Source organism: Schistocerca serialis, chromosome 1, assembly GCF_023864345.2.
Source record: "Schistocerca serialis cubense isolate TAMUIC-IGC-003099 chromosome 1, iqSchSeri2.2, whole genome shotgun sequence".
In the NCBI taxonomy this organism is placed as follows: Eukaryota; Metazoa; Arthropoda; class Insecta; order Orthoptera; family Acrididae; genus Schistocerca; species Schistocerca serialis.
Window position 1 is genome coordinate 1,033,494,120 of NC_064638.1, and position 27,211 is coordinate 1,033,521,330.

Consider the following 27,211-nt stretch of genomic DNA (forward strand, 5'->3'; position numbering starts at 1 on the left):
GGAATGCTAATCGCCGTAGGTCATTCACAGTAATTTCGCAATATCGCTTTTGCATTTCAAAAATGTGGCTAAGGATTTCTCGCTCTTGTTCTTCACTGAACACTACCCTGAAGTGCCTAAAGCCTTTTTATTGCCAACTGCATTTCTATTTTTCCCTATATTTCTTCGTCTTAGCGTGTAAACTGGAATATTGAACTGTTTTGCTGCTGCTGAAAAAGGGATGTTATATCATTATTTACTGCCTCAGTCGCCTTTTGCATCGCAACAGGGTCCCTTGTTTGTTGCTCTTTTTCCGGTTGTGTCTTATTGGTATCTTGAAGTCCTTGCAAACCGTTGCAAAAGAACAGGATAATGGATATTAGTTTTGTGTATAAAATGATTTGTAATGTTTTAATTTCAGTTGTTATAGTGTGCATAAAATATCGAATTAGCTAATTCTCATTGGGATAAGCAGACTGAAAATGAACTGTCGGGAATAGTGACCATCCCTCGGAAAAAGTGGCCACTTTTCCTGAATGTAGCGTGGCCAATTTTCCCCGATCGGACGCCATGTCTGTTTCAATGGTTCGCACGCGAAACAATACAACCGAAAGAAACGACAGTAAACCACAGGGCATATTGTGAACCGTCATATCGCAAAAATCTTTTGCTCTACATGAAATTGAAGCAACTAAAGTAATATGAGTGACTTTCCTTACATCCGACGATCGAAAAACCTTCGCAGAAGGATGTCGGTGCGAGCTTCCTTTGGCAGCATCAATGAAAACACTAATGGTATCGATTACACCTACTTTGGCCACTTCTCGGTAGTAAGTAGCACTGTTGAAGACATCAAATAAGCAATGGCCACGTTTCCCAACCTGGCCACTTGACGCTTCTTTCCCCTGATCTACATCTACATCTACATCCATACTCCGCAAGCCACCTGACGGTGTGTGGCGGAGGGTACCTCGAGTACCTCTATCGGTATCGGTTCTCCCTTCTATTCCAGTCTCGTTTTGTTCGTGGAAAGAAGGATTGTCGGTATGCCTCTGTGTGAGCTCTAATCTCTCTGATTTTATGCTCATGGTCTCTTCGGGAGATATACGTAGGAGGGAGCAATATACTGCCTGACTCCTCGGTGAAGGTATGTTCTCGAAACTTCAACAAAAGCCCTTACCGAGCTACTGAGCGTCTCTCCTGCAGTGTCTTCCACTGGAGTTTATCTATCATCTCCGTAACGCTTAAGCGCGTACTAAATGATCCTGTAACGAAGCGCGCTGCTCTTCGTTGGATCTTCTCTATCTCTTCTATCAACCCTATCTGGTATGGATCCCACACTGGTGAGCAGTATTCGAGCAGTGGACGAACAAGTGTACTGTAACCTACTTCCTTTGTTTTCGAATTGCATTTCCTTAGGATTCTTCCAATGAATCTTAGTCTGGCATCTGCTTTATCGACGATCAACTTTATATGATCATTCCATTTTAAATCACTCCTAATGCGTACTCTCAGATAATTTATGGAATTAACTGCTTCCAGTTGCTGACCTGCTATATTGTAGCTAAACGATAAGGGATCTTTCTTTCTATGTATTCGCAGCACATTACACTTGTCTACATTGAGATTCAATTGCCATTCCCTGCACCATGCGTCAATTCGCTGCAGATCCTCCTGCATTTCAGTACAATTTTCCATTGTTACAAACTCTCGATATACCACAGCATCATCCGCAAAAAGCCTCAGTGAACTTCCGATGTTATCCACAAGGTCATTTATGTATATTGTGAATAGCAATGGTCCTACGACGCTCCCCTGCGGCACACCTGAAATCACTCTTACTTCGGAAGACTTCTCTACATTGAGAATGACATGCTGCGTTCTGTTAACTAGGAACTCTTCAATCCAATCACACAATTGGTCTGATAGTCAATATGCTCTTACTTTGTTCATTACTGTAAGGCTTGGAGTTTGGGTTGTGAGGGAACAGTGCTCGGATGGACGAGGCTGTTATGGCGGGAAATCTGGGTCTGAGTCTCGACCCAACACATGTGTTGGAAAAACACGTCCAAAAGAACAGACACCACATGTGTACATATCAGTATTGACCCTACAGGTTATCTGAGAAGATATCCGGAAAAAAGAGAAACATACGATTACAGCATTTGTAGACTGAGAGAGATCTTTTGACAACGGTGGCTGTGGTATTCTCTTTGAAATTCTGAAGGGATAAAGTACAGGGAGCGAAAGACTACGTGCAACGTGTACAAAAAAGAGAGTCGAAGGACATGAAAGGGCTGCAGTAGTTGGGAAGGCCACTAGCATCGTTCTGTCAGCGATAACTTCTCCGATAAAAAATGGTGGTTTATCCTTCTATACTTGTAGTTGGCGCCCCACTAAGAACGGAAAACGATCGACTTAATGCTTTAATTTTCAATAATTGATTCAGTGGTTAACGGACGCCATGTGCTCAGATCACCCTATAGGATGAAATGCGCTATTTCAAGCCTGCTTCCAGGTCATCGCTTTCACTTAACGAAAAAGAAGAATAGACGATATCATTTTCGGCTGAACATCAGTTGCGTGGCCACACACATTTTATACTTACACTGCTTGTGTCGAGCCCCTCGTTGGGTGTCACGTCCAATTAACTTTTCGTCGACGTTAATTTCAAGTGTTCGCTTCTCTCGTTAACTGCGTATTTTGAAACCATTTAAAGTGCAAAAAAGCACTAAAATGATGCCGAAATTAATTATTTCGCATCACATTTCGATGTGTCCCTATGGTGGTGGAAAATCGGTTCTGTCTCCCGTGTAAAAGGCAGATGCTCCAGTTCGAAACTGGTCGTTGGATTTTAACAAAACAATAAGTGTCAGTTATTGTACTAGTGACATCGTTTTTCACTGTAGAACTGCGAGGATTTTTTTTTTTTTCGTTCAGTTTTCTATTACATGTATCAATATATTACTTGTAAACTTCAAACCGAAAACTTGCATTCTTTTTCTCTGATATGTCAAAGTAAACCTAGATTCTTATTTTTTTTATATTTGTTTTTTATTTTATAAATTTTTAGTTTGTATTTTTTATGTATTTGTTGACTTCATTTTATTTATTTATTGAATTTATTTCTTTTAATGCTACTCATATTTTTGTTGTCATTATTTTATTTTTTATTCTTTTTTACTCTTGCAAGAAATCCTGTGGTAGAACGTCATCAATGAAGATTTCACAGATTCCTCTTCATAGGTGAAATCGTATCTTACATGTAATCATCGACGTTAGTAAATTAAAGTTGCCGATTTTCGGACGTTTGAAAATGTAATTTCGTTCACAATATGACCAATCCAGTAATACTACACAGAAGACTGGCAACAAGTAATCGGCAAGCGCCATCCTGTTGCAATCAACGTTTATAAGTTGACGTCCGTGAACTAATGACGTCAGGATAGCTCCGTTATATCCACCAAGGTAAGTTCAGACCTAATACTGGTTTGAATATCGTAGGACTTCATCAGAGAAGGCAGTATTGTATTTCTGTGATCTTTGCATTGGCTCAAATATTAAGCAACATACGTGCAGTTTAACATGAACAGCAGAAAACTGTACAGCTGATATTTTTCGGAGAGATAAACGTGCCACAAGATGAGTAAAACCTGTAAACTTTTTTTTAATTTCAGCCTTTTAACTGATGGACTCTTCCTGATTATTTCATCTCGACATACGTCCCACCCATTTCGTAGTCAGTAATGTCTGTATAGACACATAAAATGGGTCTACTGTACTCTTCCTTCAGTTGGAAAGTTAAATATTTCAGAATAATTTCTCAGTGTTTATCACATTTTCTGGTTTTCCATAAATTTCTCTCCTCGCGTTTACTTTTTATCATCTTTCTACAGCTTCGTATTTCAGATGGTTCTAGATTCTTGTTTCCAATTTTACCCAAGGTCAACGCTTCAATTTCATACAATGTTTTGATACAAACGTTGATTTAGAAACAACTTTCTGAGATGTATTTCGATACTTGCTGTCTTTTAAGCAATCTTTCTTTTCCCCTTATACTTCCAGTGTATCCCAAATGTCAGCTATCGGAACCCTTGTCCTACATACAAGAGGATTTTGAGCGGCGACAAGCTGAAAGAGACGATCCCCGAAAGGATAAGGAACAAGTGTGATCATACGAACATACGTCTCTAAATGTGTGGTTTCCGTGGTAAAAACCATTTTATTCGCACTGACAGCGTCGTATTACTGGAAATGAGAGGTGAAATATAAAATGAGCCTCAGCAAAAACTTAAAGCGACAGTGGTTTCGACAGTGAGGTACCCAGTTTCGCAGCTGCAGAAGTGGAAAATGCAAGATAAATCCATTTAATGTGGGTTTACACGAAGTATCGCCCTTGGTGAATATACCGCTCACGTCGATTAAACGCTGCAATGGAACCCACACGCATATGGCAATGAATTTCTGTGTTGCTGTGCGGAGGTATGAATCGTGAACGTTATAGTAACACATATTTAAATAGGTTTGTTTATAAATAACTCATCTTCTACCAGTCCCGATTTTCTTTATTTTACTTTTCGCACGACGCGTTTCGGGAAATGATTCCCATTTTCAAGTGCGTTTTTTGTGTTTGTTATGTCATTCCTATGTGATGTTGTCGATGTGTGAGATTCTGCTTCATTTCGTTGACTTTAAGTTTCCTTATGGTCCATTTGTGCAGAGTCTCACACACACTAAATATCGCACACAACTTGTTGTACACTTTTATGCAAAATGTTTTCGATGTTTAAAAGTCTACAAGAAGTTGTGTGTGGTGTTTAGTGTGTGAGAGACTCTGCATATATGGACCATAAGGAAACCTAAAGCCAACGAAATGAAGCAGAATCTCACACATCGACAACATCGCATAGGGATGACATAAGAAACATAAAAAACGCACTTGAAAACGGGAATCATTTCCCGAAACGCGTCGTGCGAAAAATAAAATAAAGAAATTCATGACTGGTAGGAGATGAGTTATTTATAAACAAACCTATTCTTTTCACAGTCGCAGGCTTTCAGAACCATTTATAATGGATCAAATCACACATTTAAATAACTTGCCCGAGGCATCAAGTTTGAACAGAAAATTGCTAAAATGAGATGACATCAGTCACATAAATTTCAAGGTTTACTTAACAAACTATGATTCTCAAATATGTTTTGCATTTAATGTAAATTTGCCTTGCTTCCCACGAAAGGCATACATAATAGCCGTCATTCAAGTAAATTAAAATATTCCTTCGGGCCGGATTTGAACCAGCGACCTATGGATATCTGCTCTGTTAACCACTACAGTCCACCGCTCTACCAACTGAGCTACCGAAGGGGCAGAGAAGGTGGGCGGCTGCTCAGGTACAGACCGCTGCGCTTTCTTCTGTCCTTGTTGAAGGTCGTTTTCCCGGGTTGCAAACAGTGGGAAAGCATATCGCAGAAGTCAGTTTGTATTAACACACGAGTACAGTTCATTCGTAATTCATACAGACGGTCCACGTAATAAAGACGTCCATCAGACAGTACAACTTTATACTGCAGCCTACGTGCAAGCAATGTATTATCTGTATCATGCATGATTCACTGGGCTAACAATAACACCGTTTACAGCACATTTCATTGGTTAACACCATGTGGTTTCATGCCAGAGGGTTGCTCTGTTCCCCAGGACGGAAACGGTATTGTGCGTTACACATCGTATGTTCGTTATCCCAGCTCTAGTATCTGAGTACTTTCTGTGGAATACACTGCTTGCGTTACTGAAAATTCTTCAGGCGGTAGGGTTGGGCAGGAAGTCGGTCGTGGGTCCAGTGTTCGGTTCTTGGCGGCGCGGGGTTGACAGTTTTTTAGTGATTTAGGATGAGCTTCGAAATATGATTTATCATCGGCTTTTCAGATGGGAGGGCAGAGGGAACCGCAATGATGCCTTTCAAGACTTCTTTTATCGTTGTTCAGTGTGTAGGCCACTTTATTTGGAGATTCTCGATTCCATTAATTCCTTTTGGAGATTCTTCATGTCCACAGTAAGTATCTCTCCACATTAATATAACTTGCCATAAACCCCTATTTTTCATGTGCAACAGATACCAGGATTTTAATAACAATAAAATATTTTAACACAGTATTTTGTCTACTTCGGTATTTAGTACACTGTGTTATCGTAACTTCCAAGAATTTGCAATTCAGAGGAATACAGTATGTGAAAAGCACTCGTTCGAAAATGGAAGAAGCGTATGTGATGTCCAATACAAACTCTCAGAATTCAGACAACTGCAATTTTGCATTCAGCGCTAGCTTGACGCTGATTCTTTCGGTCGTCATAGTTGTCGTTCTGCTTAGTGGGGGATGATTCCCTGTTTGCCTTCCCTCATTCAACGTTCTGTTTTCCGGTTCTATTTGTGGACTCACAAACTGTCTTTGGTATGTTACGGGTAGCATGTGAAGAGTCGCCTATACCTGCACTGAATGGCAAACCGTGGAACTCCGGCGAGCAACTAAAAACTGTGCAGTGTTAAATATAGCTTGTAATTTTTCAGAATTCCTTGCCGTTTTCGAGACCCTTAGTTCCCATGCCACTTTATTTTTCCAAAAGTTGGAAGCTTATTTGTGTAAAAATATAAAAAGGTCAACTGTTCTTTGGATGGAAGGGAAGAGCAGGGGGAAGGGTCGTGGTGCCCTGAAAGATGGGCGAAACTATTAATTACGAGCGAAGAGTTTTGAAGTTCCAATACCAACAACGTAACACTTACCCAATAACCCCTGTTTCATATGATTAATAAATCTTGCTGAATATGTGCTATGTGAGACTTAGATTGTTAAATTAAGATTCGAAACTCTCTAAAAAAAGTGTATTCATAATTCCTTTTGCAAATAAGAGGACATATTAAATTTTTTTTTCTTGCCACATGCTTTACTATTCTTATCTGTGTTGTAGTACGGCAAGATTGGATAATAAGCGAGAACAGGACTAACGGCAAGAGTTCACAACGCAGAGGACTTTCCTTAATGATAACACCATGGGCGAGCTGGAATGTCTGTGCGTGATAAGTGCCGAGGTTAAGCTCTCTTACTGGCTGTTATTACAATGACAATGGAAATGATACGATTTGGATTAAATTGCTGAAATTAAAACATGGAAAGAAAAACATTGAAATAAAAACTGGGCTGTTTTCTCTTAACTGCTTAAAAATGATACGAGTGTTGGCAACTCGCTACTTCGTTAACGTACCCTTGCCTATTAAAATTGCGTTCGATCCAACGTATACAGTAGTATCTGCGTAATACGCACGACTCAGTAAGAATATTGTTTGTATAGCTTTGTTAAATATCATCGTCCCTGTCATATAGCTGTTAAAGGATGGCGCCCCAACTGTTGTCTGCCCTCAGGAAGGGAACGACATCGTCTAGTAACCATGAATTTACTGAACTATGTACTGAATGGTATTAATAAAGCGACCTCCGATCAGATGGTTGCCCGGATGACGGTATACCAAGACACGACCTCCTATTTGGTGTAGAAGGAATGTGACTCATCCTGCCAGATGACACATTTCTGTTAATCAACCCTCAATACCGATGATCCCATGCACATTGCAAACGCCATTCACGACTTCTTTGGGGTCAACACTGGAACACGTAGGGGTCCTCTGCTGCTGAGTCCCATTTTCGACGATGTACGCCAAACAGTGAACACCACTACACTTGTGCCTGTACTCAGTCATCGGAATTGCCACAGATCACCGCCTGTCCTCATTCACTGAGCAGGCAAGCCTCCAACTTGCACGTTCTGTGATGAGACAGTCAATTAAGCTAAATTTAATAGCTTGTTTATAGGCGTTTATTACGAGGATGAGCCAAATGAAAACCTTAAATATTTTTTAAAATATTATTTATTGGTCAGAAGTGGTACAAAGCTGCATCACATTTCAACGTAATCTCCCGCACGCTCAATGCGCTTACAAAGTGCATAAATTCCTTTAGAAAAACATTCTTTTGGTAGTCCGCGCAACCACTCATGCACCGCGTGGCGTACCTCTTCATCAGAACGGAACTTCTTTCCTCCCATTGCGTCTTTGAGTGGTCCAAACATATAGAAATCACTTGGGGCAAGGTCTGGTGAGTACGGTGGATGAGGAAGATACTCAAAATCCAGATCTGTGATTGTTGCAACTGTTGTATGGGCAGTGTGGCGCCTTGCATTAACATGTTGCAAAAGGACACCTGCTGACAGCAATCCACGTTGCTTTGATTTGATTGCAGGCCACAGATGATTTTTTAGGAGATCTGTGTATGATGCACTGGTGACAGTCGTCCCTCTAGGCATGTAATGCTTCAAAATGACGCCTTTTTCGCCCCAAAAGAGAGTCAGCATTACCTTCTATGCTGATGGTTCTGTTCGAAACTTCTTTGGTTTTGGCGATGAGGAATGGCGCTATTCCTTGTTCGCTCTCTTCGTTTCCGGTTGGTGGAGGCGAACCCAGGTTTCGTCCCCAGTAACGATTCTTGAAAGGAAGCCATCACGTTCTCGTTCAAAGCACCGAAGAAGTTCTTCATAAGCATCAACACGTCGTTCTCTCATTTCAGGAGTCAGGTGCCGTGGCACCCATCTTGCAGACACTTTGTTAAACTGGAGCACATCATGCACACGAAGTGGCCGTGCGGTTAAAGGCGCTGCAGTCTGGAACCGCAAGACCGCTACGGTCGCAGGTTCGAATCCTGCCTCGGGCATGGATGTTTGTGATGTCCTTAGGTTAGTTAGGTTTAACTAGTTCTAAGTTCTAGGGGACTAATGACCTCAGCAGTTGAGTCCCATAGTGCTCAGAGCCATTTGAACCATTTTAGCCATCATGCACAGTGTGGTGTGCTGATCCATGAGTAATCTGTAAACATGCTGCAATGTCATTCTGTGTCACTCGGCGGTTTTCCTTCACTATGGGTTCAACTGCTGCATTGTTCTGTGGGGTCACAACTCGTTGTGCCTGACGTGGAAGAGGAGCATCTTCCACTGAAGTCACACCATTTGCGAACTTCCTACTCCATTCGTAGACTTGCTGCTGTGACAAACATGCATCACCGTACTGAACCTTCATTCGTCGATGAATTTCAATAGGTTTCACACCTTCACTACGCAAAAACCGAATAATGATGATGATGATGTTTGGTTTGTGGGGCGCTCAACTGCGTGGTTATCAGCGCCCAAAAACCGAATAACAGAACGCTGTTCTTCCCTGGTGCAAGTCGCAAGTGGGGAGGCCATCTTTATACTGATACTGCTACGGTACGTGTGCATATGCACTATGCTGCTACATACAGGCCATTCTGCACGCTGTTTGTAGCGCGCTTACCAACTTACAGGATAACGGCGCGAAATTTCGATTTGTTATTGCAAATTTAAGGTTTTCATTTGACACACCCTCGTAGTACAACACGAACCGCAGCACTACGACCACCTGCTTAATAGCATCATGGTCCACGTTTGGAACACTCTGCAGCAGCGATTCTGCGTGGCAACAACTCGACAAACCCTTGGTACATTTCCGGAGGTACGTCGCAACATGCGCTAACGGGCAGCCGGTGGCTTGTGGATGTGAAGCTCGCGAATTGCAGCGTCCCAGATGCGTTCCGTCGGGTTCAGATCAGGCGAGTTTAGTGTCCAAGACATCAACGTGAATTAACTGTGATGCCCCTCGAACCACTGGAGAACGATCCTGACTTTGTGATACAGATAGTTACCCACAATAAAGCTGACGGAGTCTACAGGTCTCTCTCCCTTTTAGCACGATACAAACAGGTGACAAAACTCATGGGATAGGTCCTAATATCGTGTCGGACTTCCTTTTGTCCGGCATACTTCAGCAACTCGATGTGACATGTACTCAACAAGTCGTTTGAAGTCCCTTGCAGAAATACTGAGCCATGCTGTCTCTATAGCCGCCCATTACTGCGGAAGTGTTGCCGGTGCAGGATTTTGTGCATGAACTGATCTTTCGATTATGTACCATAAATGTTCGATGGGATTCATATCGGGCGATCTGGGTGACTAAACCATTGGCTCGAATTATCCAGAATGTTCTTCAAACCAATCGCGAACAACTCTGGCCCCGTGACATGGCGCCTTGTCATCAATAAAAATTCCATTATCGTTTCGGAACATGAAGTCCATGAATGGCTCCAAATGGTGTCCAAGTAGCCGAACATAACCTATGCCAGTCAATGATGGGATCGGTTGGACCAGAGCACAGTCCATACCATGTAAACACAACCCACACCATTATGGAGCCACCACCTGGTTGTACAGAACCTTGATGCCAACTTCGTCCATGGCCTTGTGGGGTCTGCAGCAAACCCGAACCCTACCATCAGTTCTTACCAACTGAAATCGGGACTCATCTGACCACGCCACGGTTCTCCAGTAGTCTAAGGTCCAACCGATGTGGTCACGAGCCCAGGAAAGGCGCTGCAGACGACGTCGTGCTGTTAGCAATGGCACTCGCGTCGGGTGATCTGCCGCCATAGCCCATTAACGCCAAATTTCGCCGCACTGTCCTAACTAATAGGTTCATCGTTCGTCCCACATTGATTTCTACGGTTTTTTCTAGCAGTATTGCTTATCTTTTGGCAATGAAAACTCTATGCGAGCCCTGGTTACGTCGGAATCCCAGGAAATGAACTTGCTGATCGGCTGCCCAAGAAGGCTACACGGAAACCACTTCTGGAGATCAGCATCCCCGCAACTGACCTGCGTTCGTTATTACGCCGCAAGATTTTTCAGCTTTGGGAGACGGAATGGCAAAATCTCAGTACGTACAACAAACTGCGAGCCATTAAGGGGACCACGAATGTGTCGAAGTCCTTGGTTCTCTGCCGACTCCGCATTGGCCATGCCTGGGCGATCCTCGGCTACCTCCTGCGCCGTGAAAACCCACCTCAGTGTCGGTGCGGGTCCGGTTGACAGTGGCCCATATTCTTCTGCTCTGTCCTTCTTTGGATGCACTGCGACTTCATCTTCGGTTGCCGGACTCGTTATCTTTGATTTTAGCAGACAACGCCTCATCGGCTGATTTGGTTTTACGTTTCATCCGTGAGGGTGGGTTTTATCAAATGGCTCAAATGGCTCTGAGCACTATGGGACTAAACATCTGTGGTCATCAGTCCCCTAGAACTTAGAACTACTTAAACCTAACTAACCTAAGGACATCACACACATCCATGCCCGAGGCAGGATTCGAACCTGCGACCGTAGCAGTCGCGCGGTTCCGGACTGAGCGCCTAGAACCGCTAGACCACCGCGGCCGGCGGGTTTTATCATTCGATCTGCCTGTCCGGTTGGCAGTGCGGTCTAACGCACGGCTTTTCGGGCGGGAAGGAGCGCCTGGTGCCCGGCACAAATCCGCCCGGCGTATTTGGTCGAGGACCGGTGAACCGATCAGTCTGTGGATGGTTTTTAGGCGGTTTTCCATCTGCCTCGGCGAATGCGGGCTGGTTCCCCTTATTCCGCCTCAGTTACACATTACTCTACCACGCAAACATAGGAGTTACACTCGTCTGGTGTGAGACGTTCCATGGAGGGTCCACCGGGGGCCGAACCTCACAATAACCCTGGGTTGGGGGGGGGGGGGCGAAGGGGTGAAGTGGACTGCGGTAGTCGTCGTGGGGTTGTGGACACAGCGGCTGCGGCGGGGACGGAGCCTCTCCGTCGTTTCTAGGTCCCCAGTTAACATATAATGCAACACAATAGCATTCGATCTGACTTTTAGCGCATGACCTTTGTCCCCCTGTGCCCTCCACCCTAGTGCTTTTAGGATGAAAGTTTTAATGTGTTCCAGGGTGGCTGGCTTTTCCTTATTATTTTCGTGGTTGGCCAGCCACTGTAATCTGCTTCCTTGTTTTACTCTCCTCTAACTGTTTCTTGTATCTCTCTGTTGTTTTCTTATCCTCTTTTGTTCCTTTTAGTGTTCGTTGCCTTTGCTACCTTCTTGTGGTCTTTCCTTTTTTTCCGTTTTGTGTTATATGTCTCGTCTGATTTATTCTCACACTTGTGGGCATTGTTTTATTAGGAACAGCGGACCGATGACCTCGTAGTTTGGTCCCTTTCCCTCTCTTTTAAACCAGCCAACCAACCAACTCTATGCAAACACCACCGCTGTCGGTCAGGTGAAGTCCTTCGGCCGCGGCTTTGTCCGTGGTGAGAGGTAATGCCTGAAATTTGATATTCTCGGCACACTTTTGGATCTCGGAGTATTGAATTCCCTAACGTTTTCCACAATGGAATATCCCGTGCGTCTAGCTCCAACTACCATACCGCGTTCAAAGTGTCTTAATTGCCGACGTGCGGCCATAATTACGTCGGACACTTTTCACGTGAATCACCTGAAAACAAATGACATCTCCGCCAGTGCACTGCCCTTTATAGCTGCTGTACGCGATACTACCGCCGTCTGTGTGTGTGCATATCGGATTCGCTTGACTTTGTCACCTCAGTGTGTTCCGCAAGCAAACCATATGATGCGTCTTGGAGGATACCCTATACCTCAATAAATCATTTCCTTTCCTGTCCCACCCGTAACCTTAATTCTACTTTCTGCCAGGGGGACAAGTGCCAAAACGCTGCGACCTAAACACCGTTACCGAGTGAGGTGGCGCAGTGGCTAGCACACTGGACTCGCACTCGGGAGGACGATGGTTCAATCCTGCGTCCGGCCATCCTGATTTAGGTTTTCCGTGATTTCTCTAAATCGCTCCAGGCAAATGCCGGGATGGTTCCTGTGAAAGGGCACGGCCGACTTCCTTCCCTGTCCTTCCTTAATCCGATGACACCGATGACCTCGCTGTCTGGTCTCCTTCCCAAACAACCAACCAACCAAACACCATTCTTAACACGAACTTGCCGGCCGGAGTGGCCGTGTGGTTCTAGGCGCTACAGTCTGGAACCGAGCGACCGCTACGGTCGCAGGTTCGAATCATGCCTCGGACATGGATGTGTGTGATGTCCTTAGGTTAGTTAGGTTTAATTAGTTCTATGTTCTAGGCGACTGATGACCTCAGAAGTTAAGTCGCGTAGTGCTCAGAGCCATTTGAACTTTTTTTTTTTTTTTTACACGAACTTCACTTTCTTGGTAAGTTAATGTGTCACGTCAGACCGAGGTAAGGGTGTACTGCCTACAACAGGAGCATACCTTTTAAAGAACGGCGGTGTTCAAAGCAATCTTCATGTTAATGGCGGCTTTAAACATCGTCTTAAGAGTTTCTGTTGGCCTATATATGGCTCTGAGCACTATGGGACTTAACTTCTGAGGTCATCAGTCCCCTAGAACTTAAGAACTACTTAAACCTAACTAACCCAAGGACATCACACACATCCATGCCCGAGGCAGGATTCGAACGCTGGACCGTAGTGGTCGCACGGTTCCAGACTGTAGCGCCTAGAGCCGCTCGGCCACCTCGGCCGGCGGCCCATATATGCGTTCTTATTTACTAGTTCAATTCGAGGCATGAGCTTACCTTAAAAAGCATGGCATTTTAATTTCTGAGTTGTTGATGATGTTCGATGCAGGTGTTACTGACTTGCCAAAATACACTTATGAGAAAAAGTATTATGGCCACCTGCTTAATAGAATGTTGGTCTACCACTGGACTACAGTACTGTTATGCATGACATTGTACACCTGATAAAGAGAGTTGGGCTACAGACTGGGGTGGTAACAGTCATTGAAGGAAAACTGGGTAGAAGCAGAAATGATCAGCGAACAAATTAAGACAACAAACAGAAGATTTCCGTTACCTATATTCCTTGAAACGTACTAAAACTCAGTATAAATGTTGCAACAAGAAGTAGAATCCAGCTATCGATGTCAACGAGGATAACGCACGAACTAATGTGACGAAGCGTAGAGGCTAAAAGTGCGTGTGGGCTGAGTGGCTACCGCTGGCAGTCCTATATTCCGACGGCAGATGGCGCTTGGCGTACAGAGCTGCTGGAGGTGTGGGTCAGTGGATGTGCACCACTCGTTCCGCCAGATCCCGCGTGACCGCTACTGGCGCCAGACGGAAGGTTGCCATTCCGTTAGCAACCTTGATACGTCGTAGGGCGGTATCAATACGTTATACCATAAATACAGCAGCGATTCTGCGTGGTATGGATTCGACAAGCCCTTGGTAGGTTTCCAGAAGTATGAGTCACCAGATGTCCAAGCACAGGTCACGCTCTCGCTTTTTATGGGCCGGTCATTCATGTGCGCGGAGCTAGTGCCAGACTTGTTCTCCTGGGGTCAGATCAGGCGAATTTGGCGGACAAGGCGTCGGCGTGACTTCAGCCATGCTCTTCAAAACCCTATAGCACGATTCTGGGCTTGTGAGACGGACAGATATGTTTCTTCCAAGATTACATCGCCTCTGGAGAAGACATCAAACATGAAGGGCAGCAGGTGGTCCAAAATAATGTTTACTAGTCGACATCTGTTATGGTGCCTTCAAATGGTTCAAATGGCTCTGAGCACTATGGGATTTAACTTCTGAGGTCATCAGTCCCCTAGAACTTAAGAACTACTTAAACCTAACTAACCTAAGGACATCACACACATCCATGCCCTAGGCAGGATTCGAACCTGCGACCGTAGCAGTCACGCGGTTCCGGACTGAGCGCCTAGAACCGATAGACCACCGCGGTCGGCCATTTTCACACATTTTGGGTGCATAGACACCACCTCTGGCCGTAATAACGGACTTGATACGCATGGGCATTGAATCAAACAGAGCTTGGATGGCGTGTACAGGTACAGCTGCCCATGCAGCTTTAACACGATACCACAGTTCATTAAGAGTAGTCACTGGCGTATTGTGACGAGCCAGTTGCTCGGCCACCATTGACCAGACGTTTTCAGTTGGTAAGAGACCTGGAGAATGTGCTGGCCAGGGCATCAGTCGAACATTTTCTGTATCCAGAAAGGCCCGTACAGGACCTGCAACATGCTGTCGTGTATTATCCTGCTGAAATGTAGGGTTTCGCAGGGATCGAATGAAGGGTAGAGCCACGGGTCGTAACACATCTGAAATATAACGTCCACTGTTCAAAGTGCCGTCCATGTGAACAAGAGGTGACCGAGACGTGTAACCAATGGCACCCCATACCGTCACGCCGGGTGACACGCCAGTATGGCGATGGCGAATACACGCTTCCAAAGTACGTTCACCGCGATGTCGCCAACCGCGGATGCGACCATCATGATGCTGTAAACAGAAGCTGGATTCATCCGAAAAAATGACGTTTTGCCATTCGTGCACCCAGTTTCGTCGTTGAGTACACCATCGCAGGCGCTCCTGTCTGTGATGCAGCGTCGAGGGTAACCGCAGCCACGGTCTCCGAGCTGATAGTCCATGCTGCTGGAAACGTCTTCGAACTGTTCGTGCAGATGTTTGTTGTCTTGCAAGCGTCCCCATCTGTTGACTCAGGGATCGGGACGTGGCTGCACGATCCTTTACAGCCATGCGGATAAGATGCCTGTCATTTCGAGACGAGGCCGTTGGGATCCAGCACGGCGTTCCTTATTACCCTCCTGAACCCACCGATTCCATATTCTGCTAACAGTCATTGGATCTCGACCAAAGCGATAGGCTACGATCTTACCTTTATCAAAGTCGGAAACGTGATGGTACGCATTTCTCCCACGAGGCATCACAACAAAGTTTCACCAGGCAAATTGCTGTTTGTGTATGGGAAATCGGTTGGAAACTTTCCTCATGTCGCCACCGGCGCCAACCTTGCGTGAATGCTCTGGAAAGCTAATCGTTTGTATATCACAGCATCTTCTTCCTGTCGGTTAAATTTCGCGTCTGTAGCACGTCATTTTCGTGGTGTAGCAATTTTAATGGCCAGTAGTGTACTTTTCGTACCACGCCACATACCCGCAGACCACCACGTTGCATTCTATCTCGCGTTTCGCAGTGGTCTTAATGTTTTGACTTGTCATTGTAGTTTCTTTACTGTAGATACCGAAGCTGCTATGTGTTGTGGATGCGATTATACTAATCCTAGTAAATGTACAGAGAAGCAGTGCGAGATTTGCTTGAATCGGCGTCTCATTCTTATATCAAGATATGGAACACTCTTCTAATCAAAGAACCTGATGAAATTATGCTGTAAGTAAATATTTGAATTGTTTGATTAAGTGCGTACCGTCTGCTCAGACTAAGTGAAAAAAGTATTTGTAGATAAGGTATTCGTAACCCTTTCTTTTCCTTTTGTTAAGTGGTATCTTTGACTGCTGAGGCATCCGTAAATACTCTGCGCACGGATTCCTAAAACACGCACGAATTTGCTCTGCGTCACTTGCCTCTATCTCGACCTCTACGACTTTTGGTTCTGAGCTACTGCCTGTATGGCCGCTGACGTCATACCAGCCTTCGATAAAGCGTCGACTGGTGGAAGGGGAGTTGGGGGGGGGGCCGAGGCTGCCGTGTTATAAGGGGCCATTTATCACCTGCGTGGCGGCGTGACCAGACTGCGGACGGCTGCAGCCTCCTCTGCGGCCTGAGATTGCAGACGGCGGCGGGCATTGGCGAGGCGCAGGGCGATATTAATTGTGGCTGCTGCTGCTGCCAGCGAGGGACAATGCGGGCGGACGCCCCAGGCGCGGCTTAAAGACGACCGCGGCCTCACGGGTCGCAGCAGCGCCTCTGCCTGCCTCCAAGCGCCGTGGCCGAAAAACTGTTCGTCTGCAGCCAGCCTCCCTCTCACCCCAGACCCCAGAAAATAGTACACCACGCGACTTCGGGAATACATACTGTGATACCTCGTAGAAACACGAGGACTGTTCGGAAAGTAAGGAGCGATCGGTCGCGAAATGGAAAACACAGTGAAAATCAAAACCGTTTTATTTGCAACAGTGAAAGGAGTCTACTGCGGCACATTTGTATGTGGCACCCGAATATGATAAACGATGTACACTACTGACCATTAAAATTGCTACACCATGAAGATGACGTGCTACAGGCGCGAAATTTAACCGACAGGGAGAAGATGCTGTGATATGCAAATGATTAGCTTTTCAGAGCGTTCACACAAGGTCGGCGCCGGTGGCGACACCTACAACGTGCTGACATGAGGAAAGTTTCCAACCGATTTCTCATACACAAACAGCAGTTGACCGGCGTTGCCTGGCGAAACGTTGTTGTGATGCCTCGTGTAAGGAGGAGAAATGTGTACCATCATGTTTCCGATTTTGGTAAAGGTCGGATTGTGGACTATCGTGATTGCGGTTTATCGTATCGCGACATTGCTGCTCGCGTTGGTCGAGATCCAATGCCTGTTAGCAGAATATGGAACTGGTGGGTTCAGGAGGGTAATACGGAACGCTGTGCTGGATCCCAACGGCCTCGTATCACTAGCAGTCGAGATGAGAGGCATCTTATCCGCATGGCTGTAACGGATCGTGCAGCCACGTCTCGATCCCTGAGTCAACAGATGGGGACGTTTGCAAGACAACAATCATCTGCACGAACAGTTCGTTGACGTTTGCAGCAGCATGGACTACCAGCTCGGAGACCATGGCTGCGGTTACCATTGACGGTGCATCACAGACAGGAGCGCCTACGATAGTGTACTCTACGACGAACCTGGGTGCACGAATGGCAAAACGTCATTTTTTCGGATGAATCCAGGTTCTGTTCATGATGGTCGCATCCGTGTTTGGCGTCATCGTGGAGAACGCATATTGGAAGCGTGTATTCGTCATCGCCATACTGGCGTATCACCCGGCGTGATGGTATGGGGTGCCATTGGTTACACGTCTCGGTCACCTCTTGTTCACATGGACGGCACTTCGAACAGTGGACGTTACATTTCAGATGTGTTACGACCCGTGGCTCTACCCTCCATTCGATCCCTGCGAAACTCTACATTTCAGCAGGATAACGCACGACCGCATGTTGCAGGTCCTGTACGGGCCTTTCTCGATACAGAAAATGTTCGACTGCTGCCCTGTCCAGCACATTCTCCAGATCCCTCACCAATTTAAAACTTCTGGTCAATGGTGGCTCGTCACAATACGTCAATCACTACTCTTGATGAAGTGTGGTATTGTTTTGAAGCTGCATGGGCAGCTGTACCTGTATACGCCATCCTAGCTGTGCTTGACTCAATGCCCAGGCGTATCAAGTCCGTTATTACGGCCAGAGGCGGTTGTTTTGGGTACTGATTTCTCAGGATCTATGCACCCAAATTGCGTGAAAATGTAATCACATGTCAGTTGTAGTCTATTTGTCCAATGAATATCCGTTTATCATCTGTATTCCTTCTTGGTGTAGCAGTTTTAATGGCCAGTAGTGTATGTCTCTGATAGGCTTTATAATGCGGTTCGCTGTCTGTGCACTACCGCAGAGCAAAGATACTGTTTCTGGTCTGAAATGGTAGTGTTGGAGTAAGACAGCATTGGTCATATAGTTGTAGGTAGCTGTCTGTGAGCGAAGACGATGGAGTAACCAGTTTTTGTGGCGCGCTCTGTGAAGCCACCGAGTGTTAGATTAATGTAGGTATGTCAGTATTGTCGAACATGGAAGCAGAAGCCTTCATGCAAAGTAAAAATGTTAAATAATTATGTATTTTGTTTTGCCAGTGCGGTAGTATAGATAAGTTGGCTGATAATTTGTAATTGTTGAGTAACCCCAGAATGTACGTAAACTGATTTGGAAAAGGAAGGCTAATTAGATATTTCACTTCTGTAATGCTTCTAAGATTTGTTAACAGAGCTATATGTAATTTGATGACTTGCATTTATGCTGCATTAGTGAGGATAGATAATACTTGCTGTATAAATCTCATTGTCTGTGGATCAATTAGTAAATATGATAGCCGGCCAGGGTGGCCGAGCGGTTCTAGGCGCTGCAGTCCGGAACCGCGCGACTGCTACGGTCGCAGGTTCGAATCCTGCCTCGGGCATGGATGTGTGTGATGTCCTTAGGTTAGTTAGGTTTAAGTAGTTCTAAGTTCTAGGGGACTGATGACCTCAGATGTTAAGTCCCATAGTGCTCAGAGCCATTTGAACCAAGTAAATATGATATATAATTCTAAGCAATGTAACTTTAGCTGTAGATGTTTTTGAAAACACAAACACAACTTGCAATATAATTTTTGTTGAAAAAAACTCAGTGTTAGAAATTCAACACAATCAGTACCGCCTCCCTCTCCACGTCATATCTTTTACAGGGAAGTTGGATTTTTCATAAATGTTTTCATTTAGCAGCCAAAACAATTTCATGTGCATTTCAAAGTATTACAACCAGTATTGCACATCACTGAGACAGTAACGAGCATATTTATACTTTTTTACATGAGAGACCAGAATATATCGCGTTCCACCGTTGCTGCTTTTGGGGTAAGACAATTTAATTTATTTGGTATGTGCACAGGGACCAAAGATATCATTTTTGAACAGGGCCAGAGGATTCAGTGCCTAAGCGGTGGACTGTATTTTGCAGTGACAGTACTTATCTACTGATCTTGCGGGTTGCATTGCCCAATCAATTCGTGTTATGTTTTGCTGGCAGTAACACAGAGTAAGCACACCACTTGCAGTTGCAGCACAGTACACGATAATTCGAGTTAAGTATCCATTCCACATTTAAGTCATTCATTCAGCGTAATCCTAACGCTTTTTATTTTAAAAGAAGATTACACCAGTTAACTACACCTTCCAGCTACTTCTCTACATAGTCGCCGCTCTGACTTAGACATTTGTCGTAGCGTTGTACCAACTTTACAATATCCTAATCGGAGAAGGCAGCCGCCTGTGCTTTCCGCCAGTTGTTTAAGCTGGTCTACAGCTCGCTGTCTGTACCAAAATATTGTCTTCGGTTCATGTGAGCAGAGATGAAAGTCAGAGAGAGCCATTTACGGGCTGTATGGTTCAAATGGCTCTGAGCACTATGGGACTTAACTTCCAAGGTCATCAGTCCCCTAGAACTTAGAACTACTTAAACCTAACGAACCTAAGGACATCACACACATCCATGCCCGAGGCAGGATTCGAACCTGCGACCGTAGCGGTCGCGCGATTCCAGACTGTAGCGCCTATAACCGCTTGGCCACCCCGGCCGGCTACGGGCTGTATGGTAGGTGATCACACACTTCCCATCGAAAACGCTGCAGCATTGTCTTCAATGCCCTTGCAGAGTGGGGGCGAGAATTGTCATGATAAGTAAACGCATGACATTTATGTTGTGTGGGCTGCGTGACATCAGGCGAAATCTCTCACTAGTCCCTCATATTTGCCGGGAGATGTTACTCACTGTATGTTTCTCCTTCAGTCTAGAAGTGTTACTTCTCTTCCATTGTTGTTTGCAAACATTGTAATTTCTTTGGTGACAATACGCAGTAAATGTCTGAAGATGGCCTTGTAAGCCGAAACCAGTTAACACAATAAAAGTAATATTGTAAAACAAAAGCAAAGTGGTGCTTTTCATTTACCATACACAGTCATCCAAGAAAACAGAGGAGATCAGGCAATTTCGTAATAAATATGTGAGTCCTTACCTTATTATTCCCCATACGCTATTATTCCCCAAGTTATCGGAAGTACAGTCATCCCAGAAACAATTTTCTCAAAACAGTATGAAGGCAAATACCATGTAGGAAACATTATTTCTTATTGCGGACCTGATGACATGCACTCTGATGCAGAAAAGGAAGCTATCGAGCATTTGGAATTTTCCAGCAATAATTAACGTGATAGTACAGTGATGGAGGAGAAAAGAGTGGAACACAGCCTGGGAGAAAGCAGTTGGGTACTCAAAGAAATTATCAACATTGTATACGAGGGCAGGCACCTCCATTTTAAACTCGTTTCAAGCAAACTCCTGTCATAGACATTTGTACGGTTTTTGAGTCGTAGGAACACTTGTGTCCCAGTGATTTCTGCCTTTGGCAAGAACTGGAGAGTTTTTATGAAGAGCGAGAATGGGAAGAAAGAATTGTTAGTGTGCCCCATTCAGGAACAGACACATGTGTGAGCTGAATATCGTATCACTGAGGGTAATGCACATCAGAATCTCTCTCTGCGAACTCGCGAGTTTACATCATAGAAAATGTGTTCTGAAAATTGTGTTCAGAACACTGGTAACTGCAGACTGGGGATAGGGAAGGAGGAAAAAAACGATGCACAACGATTGTGATAAATAAGGAATACTTGTTCTTTGGTAGATCAAGGCTTCAGCTGTGACCCAGAGTCATGGCAAAACTCCAGAAATAAAATGATCAATTCGTCTTCCTTCTCGTCCGTTTGCATTCTTCCGAAGTATCGTGGTACGCGTTCCATCCGTACCTCGTCGAATATGCATGAGTCGTAAAGCACTAAACCCATTCCAGAGTGCAATAAAAATGACACCAAGGCAGAAAATGCGGACTGCTTGCTTCGTGAAGGCTCGCAGTAACAAAAGGCAAGCGATGCTTAATCATTAGTGAAATGAGTGTCGTCAGGAAGGGCAGCATCTTTAGTCACTGGGCGACGGACGTGCTGGTGCAGATCAGGCAAGCTGCCGATGTAGCTATGTTGGCAGACATACGAGTATTTTTTTCACCAACACCAGAGTGGTTAGATCAAAAAGAACATGGAATCTGAAACAGTTGCATTTTGGATCTTCTTATCATACCTTTACGTTATAGGAATTCACTATATTTCATCTGTATAGATACACACACACATACACACACACACACACACACACACACACACACACACATATACACAAATACACCTGTACTTGTACCTACTTGAATTTGAGGAAAGTCTAGCTACCGCTAGTGGTAATTACAATTAGGCATCTGCTAGATCTGCCTCGGTAAAATGCTTCCCAGAGAAAACTTTTGCTAACAATTCCTCTAGCCCAGGAATAAAATAAAACGCTAAAGAAATTATACATCCTTAAGGCTTCATTTTCGTCTCCACGTAAACTTCGCATCACAAAACCAAAACTGCGATGTGTCAGTTCGATACAATCCTCTGTTTCAACGCATTTATCACTTCTGTTCACAAAAAAAATTTGGTGTGATCTATGCGGGCTAGTGGCTCGTCTTACCGCCCCCGCGCTCCCCACATTTACGGACGCGTATGTACCTAATCATTATACCGCACTCTTGGCCATTCGACATTGTGTTCGGTCTCTATCCGAAAAAAATAGTAACGCAAATGAAACTTCACGGATTGAGGGATATGTGATGTTATTTCCACGATTACAAAGAACAACCGTGCGGGATTAGCCGAGCGGTCTAGGGCGCTGCAGTCATGGACTGTGCGGTTGGGCCCGGCGGAGGTTCGAGTCCTCCCTCGGGCATGGGTGTGTGTGATTGTCCTTAGGATAATTTAGGTTAAGGAGTGTGTAAGCTTAGGGACTGACGACCTTAGCAGTTAAGTCCCATAAGATTTCACACACATTTAACAAGGAATAGTATGTCCTTGCAATCCCTCTAGTCTGGGTGCATTCATTGTTCCGATTGGGAAGGGTATCATAAAGTAGTCGTATCCTCTCATTGAGAAAGCAGGCCCATAGATCTTTTAAATGGTCCTTGACATCCAGCATACCTGCGCTGGAACACAACTCATTCCCGAGCTGGTCCTCCGCATGTTCTAGAGGGGAGAGGTCCAGATATCTTACTGGTCACGGCAATAATCTTAACATCACGCTGACGGTTCACAAAGACACTTCCCATGCGTGGACGAGCATTGTCCTGTTGAAAAATGACACACGAGACTGTCGCATGGAGTTAACACATGAGGATGCAGGATGTCCGTGACGTTTCGTTAGGCCGTCAGAATCCTTAGTCACTACCAGCTGTGAACTGAAGTCATCCCTGATGGCTCCCGACACTATAATGCCAGGAGTAACAACACTGTGAGCTCCAAAACATTGGAAGAATGGGACCTCTTCCTAGGTCGCCGTCATATTCTTCAACCATGGTCATCCAGAGTAGTGCACAACAGCGATTTATGATTGATCACAGTACAATGCCATTCAACAGCAGTCCATGCTTCCCGTTCACGAGACCAATACAAAGATGGTCGTTCTGGTGTTAACGACAGCCTACATATGGTGCGGTAATTCCCTGTTCTGGCTGATGCTAGTCTCTGATCAGTGGTGCGGAGTGACATAGAATATTGCGGGGAGTCCATTACTTGTTCTAGGATGATAGGTGGTGGCGTGAAGGGTTTTGCGATGTACTTGGCGCACAATACAGCGATCTTACTTGTCGTGGTCGAACCGAACCTTGACGACAAGGACCCATTCCCTCAAGTTCCTGTGCAGTCCAACATCGGGTCAGAGTCACATCCGAATGTCCCACAAATCTGGCTATTGTATGAATAGGGCAGATGGCAAAATAGAGACCCATGAGGTCCCTCTGTCAGGTGCTGACATCATCTACATCTACATATATACTCTGCTAGCCACCAAGCGGTGTTTGGTGGAGGGCACAAATCGGGCCAAAGTCATATTCCCGCCTCTGTTCCACTCGCGGATCGCGCGAGCGAAAAACGACTGTCTGAACGCCGGCCGCTGTGGCCGAGCGGTTCTAGGCGCTTCAGTCCGGAACCGCGCTTCTGCTACGGTCGCAGGTTCGAATCGTGCCTCGGGCATGGGTGTGAGTGATGTCCTTAGGTTATTGATTGGCGACTCCATGGAGTGTTGTGTGCACCACGACCAAATAGTGGACAGAATTGGAACGAAAATCAGCATTGGCCGTATTTTGTTGTTTTATTATCAGCAAAATCGATTTTCAGTCACTTAGTGACCATCCTCAGTGATGTAATATACAATTAAAATTGGTAGGCACTGGTATCAAGCTATAACTACAAGCTTAGAGCGATCACATAAACACATGAGTCTATGTGATCGCTGTAAGCTTGTGGTTATAGCTTGATACCAGTGCCTACCAAAAGCTTGTGGTTATAGCTTGATACCAGTGCCTACCAATTTTAATTGTATATTACAGCATTGAGGATGGTCACTGTCCTTAGGTTAGTTAGGTTTAAGTAGTTACAATTCAAGGGGACTGATGACATCAGATGTTAAGTCCCATAGTGCTTAGAGTAATTTGAACCATTTTTGAACTACCTGAACGCCTCAGTACGACCTCTAATTTCCCTTATCTTTGAATTTTGATCATTGCACGATTTGAAAGTTGGTGGTAATAATATATGCTCTACGTCCTCGGCGATGATCGGATTTCGGAATTTAGTGAGCAGACCTTTCCGTTCTGCGCGTCGTCTGTCTGCAAGTGTGTCCCACTTCAAACTTTCTATGAGATTTGTAACGCTCTCGCGATGGCTAAATGTACCAGTGACGAATCTTGCCACTTTTCTTTGGACCTTCTTAATCTCTTGAATCAGACCCAACTGGTAAGGGTCCCATACAGACGAAAAATATTCTAAGACCGGACAAACTAACGTATTGTAAGCAGTTTCCTTTGTCGGAGGACTGCATCGCTTCAGGATTCTACCAATAAACCGCAATCTAGAATTCGCCTTGCCCGTTACTTGTGTAATCTGATCATTCTATTTGAGATCATTTCGAATAGTCACACCCAGATACTTGACGGATGTTACCGCTTCCAAAGACTGGGCATTTATTTTGTACTCGTACATTAATGGGGATTTTCGCCTTGTTATACGCAGTAGGCTACGCTTACTAATATTGAGAGATAACTGCCACTCATTATACCTCGCATTTACTTTCTGTCTAATACAAGTACGCAGCATCTCCTGTCCTCCTCAGTGATCACTCAGCATCGGACATTATTCACACCCGTTTATACCTTACGAGTCTTGGTAACAACACTAAACACGAACAATTCTAATGCACTATGGTGCCCTTTGTGTTTGTCACAGAGAATTGCAAATGGTTCAAATGGCTCTAAGCACTATGGGACTTAACATCTCAGGTCATCAGTCCCCGAGACTTACAACTACTTAAACCTAACTAACCTAAGGACATCAGACAGATCCATGCCCGAGGCAGGATTCGAACCTGTGACCGTAACAGCAGCGCGGTTCCGGACTGAAGCGCCTACAACCGCTCGGTCACAACGGCCAGCAAGGAATTGCAGCTTTAATCATTTACGAGGGACGTTCAATAACTCTTGCAACACACATTTTTCTCAAAGCAGACTGATTTTGTTCAGGATTCCAATACACCATATTATTCACCATTCTTCTGGTTACAAAACTCTATTCTTCAACACAATTTCTATTCAGAGCGAGGTTTTTTCGCCAACTTGCTGTGAGGGCCTGATGCCCGAAACGTACCACCCTAATTGGTCGACGTCGAAGCCAGCGTCTTGCAGCCTCAGTAATCTCTACACCACCCAGGTACTGCTTCCTGCAGAGTGTATCCTTCATTGGGCCAAACAGATGGAAGTCGAAAGGTGCGGGTACCCGGCTGTGGGGTGGATGAGGAAGAAGAGTCCAATGAAGTTTTTTGAGCTCCTCTTGGGTGTGCAGACTTGTGTGGGACCTTGCGTTGACACAGAGAAGGAGAAATTTGTTTGCCTCTTTTGTAACGCCGAACACGCTGAAGTGGTTTCTTCAATTTCCTGAGGGTAGCACAGTACACTTCCGAGTTGATCCGTTCACCATGAGGGAGGACATCAAGCAGAATAACCCCTCCACAGTCCCAGAAGACCGTCGCCATGGCCGTAGCGGATGAGGATGCGGCTTTGAATTTTTTCTTAGGAGGAGAGGTCGTGCGGCGCCACTCCATGGATTGCCGTTTTGCTTCCGTTTCGATGTGATGACCCATGTTTCATCGCCTGTAACGAAATTCGACTAAAAGTTATCACCATGAGGCTCGTAACGCGCAAGCAGTTCCGCACAGATGGTCCTTCGTTGCTCTTTATAGTCTTCTACCCAGTGGGCTCACACGCTTGAGTATCTCTCTGGTGAAAGAGTGTGCCGGCACTACCAACAAAGACGTCCAGTTGTGCAGCGAGGTGTTTGAATGTGATCCGTCGATCACTTGTGTTCGGATGCACACATATTACCCGAACTCTTACGGGACTTAGTAAGAATGTCTTCCACGAGTAATGAGTGTGTTGGGTAGGGACACTAAGAATGTAGTGTGTGGACATATACGGTGAGAATGTGGGTCTCGCGGGAGGCGTGCGCGAGATAGTCCCTACAGTCGCACTATCCTCTGTGCCCTCGGTGGCTCAGGTGGATAGAGCGCCTGCCATGTAAGCAGGAGATCCCGGGTTCGAATCCCGGTCGGGGCACACATTTTCACCTGTCACCGTTGATATATATCAACGCCCGTCAGCAGTGAAGGTATTAATATATAATTCTAACTTTGAATGAGAGTGTCCGCACGTTCCAACATTGCATGAGTCACAGATGTGTGCGGCCGGATGGCACGCTAGGGATCGAACAGGTTAGCGCAACTTAGTTGCGATGATGACAGCTGCCTCACCTAACGACTGCCAGACCTCCGTAGACATTCTGCAAGCACCTATGAACATCTGCGATGCTTTAGTTTTCGGCCAAAAGAAACTCAGTGTCAGCTCTCTTGTTGGAACGCACCTCCGCTACAGACGCCATTTTGAAGGCCATTTATAGCAGCGCCACCAATCGAAAATTCGTGAAACTATACGTGCTGAAGCGGCAGTATTCCACAATGACGCCTAAAAACTCTGCATTTCTTTCAACCGAAACTTGCCGAGAAAAAAAATGTGTTGCGTTACTTATTGAAAGCCCATCGTACATACCAGCCTATGGTTTGTACGTGTACAAAGTTATACTGACATCCGATCGTGTGTTCTGAGTGGCTCAGTTGCTCTGGCAGGCACACCGTTGCAGTTGTGACTGAAGTTCTCGATTAAAATCAGGTAAGCGACATTATTTTTCTTTTAAGGTGATGTAATAATCTACATCTACATCTACGTGATTATTCTGCTATTCACAATAAAGTGCCTGGCAGAGGGTTCAGTGAACCATCTTCAAGCTGCCTTTCTACCGTTCCACTCTCGAACGGCACGCGGGAAAAACGAACACTTAAATTTTTCCGTGCGAGCCCTGATTTCTCTTATTTTATCGTGATGATCATTTCTCCGTATGTAGGTGGGTGCCAACAGAATGTTTTCGCAGTCGGAGGGGAAAACTGGTGATTGAAATTTCATGAGAAGATCCCGTCGCAACGGAAAACGCCTTTGTTTTAATGATTGCCA

The 27,211-nt window shown here is 45.1% G+C and overlaps 2 protein-coding genes and 2 non-coding genes across 4 annotated transcripts in view; 2 read left to right on the forward strand and 2 right to left on the reverse strand.

Annotated features, from left to right (window-relative positions):
* The window catches only part of LOC126414100 (mannosyl-oligosaccharide glucosidase), a 413,842-nt gene that overhangs the window by 347,806 nt on the left and 38,825 nt on the right, over positions 1–27,211 (reverse strand). The window lies entirely within an intron of this gene.
* The window catches only part of LOC126414146 (protein neuralized), an 860,420-nt gene that overhangs the window by 291,274 nt on the left and 541,935 nt on the right, over positions 1–27,211 (forward strand). The window lies entirely within an intron of this gene.
* Positions 5,258–5,347, reverse strand: Trnay-gua (transfer RNA tyrosine (anticodon GUA)). The gene is given in 2 exon segments: positions 5,258–5,293; positions 5,311–5,347. It is a non-coding gene; the product is annotated as a tRNA-Tyr (tRNA).
* Trnat-ugu (transfer RNA threonine (anticodon UGU)) lies at positions 26,189–26,263 on the forward strand. Its single transcript has one exon. It is a non-coding gene; the product is annotated as a tRNA-Thr (tRNA).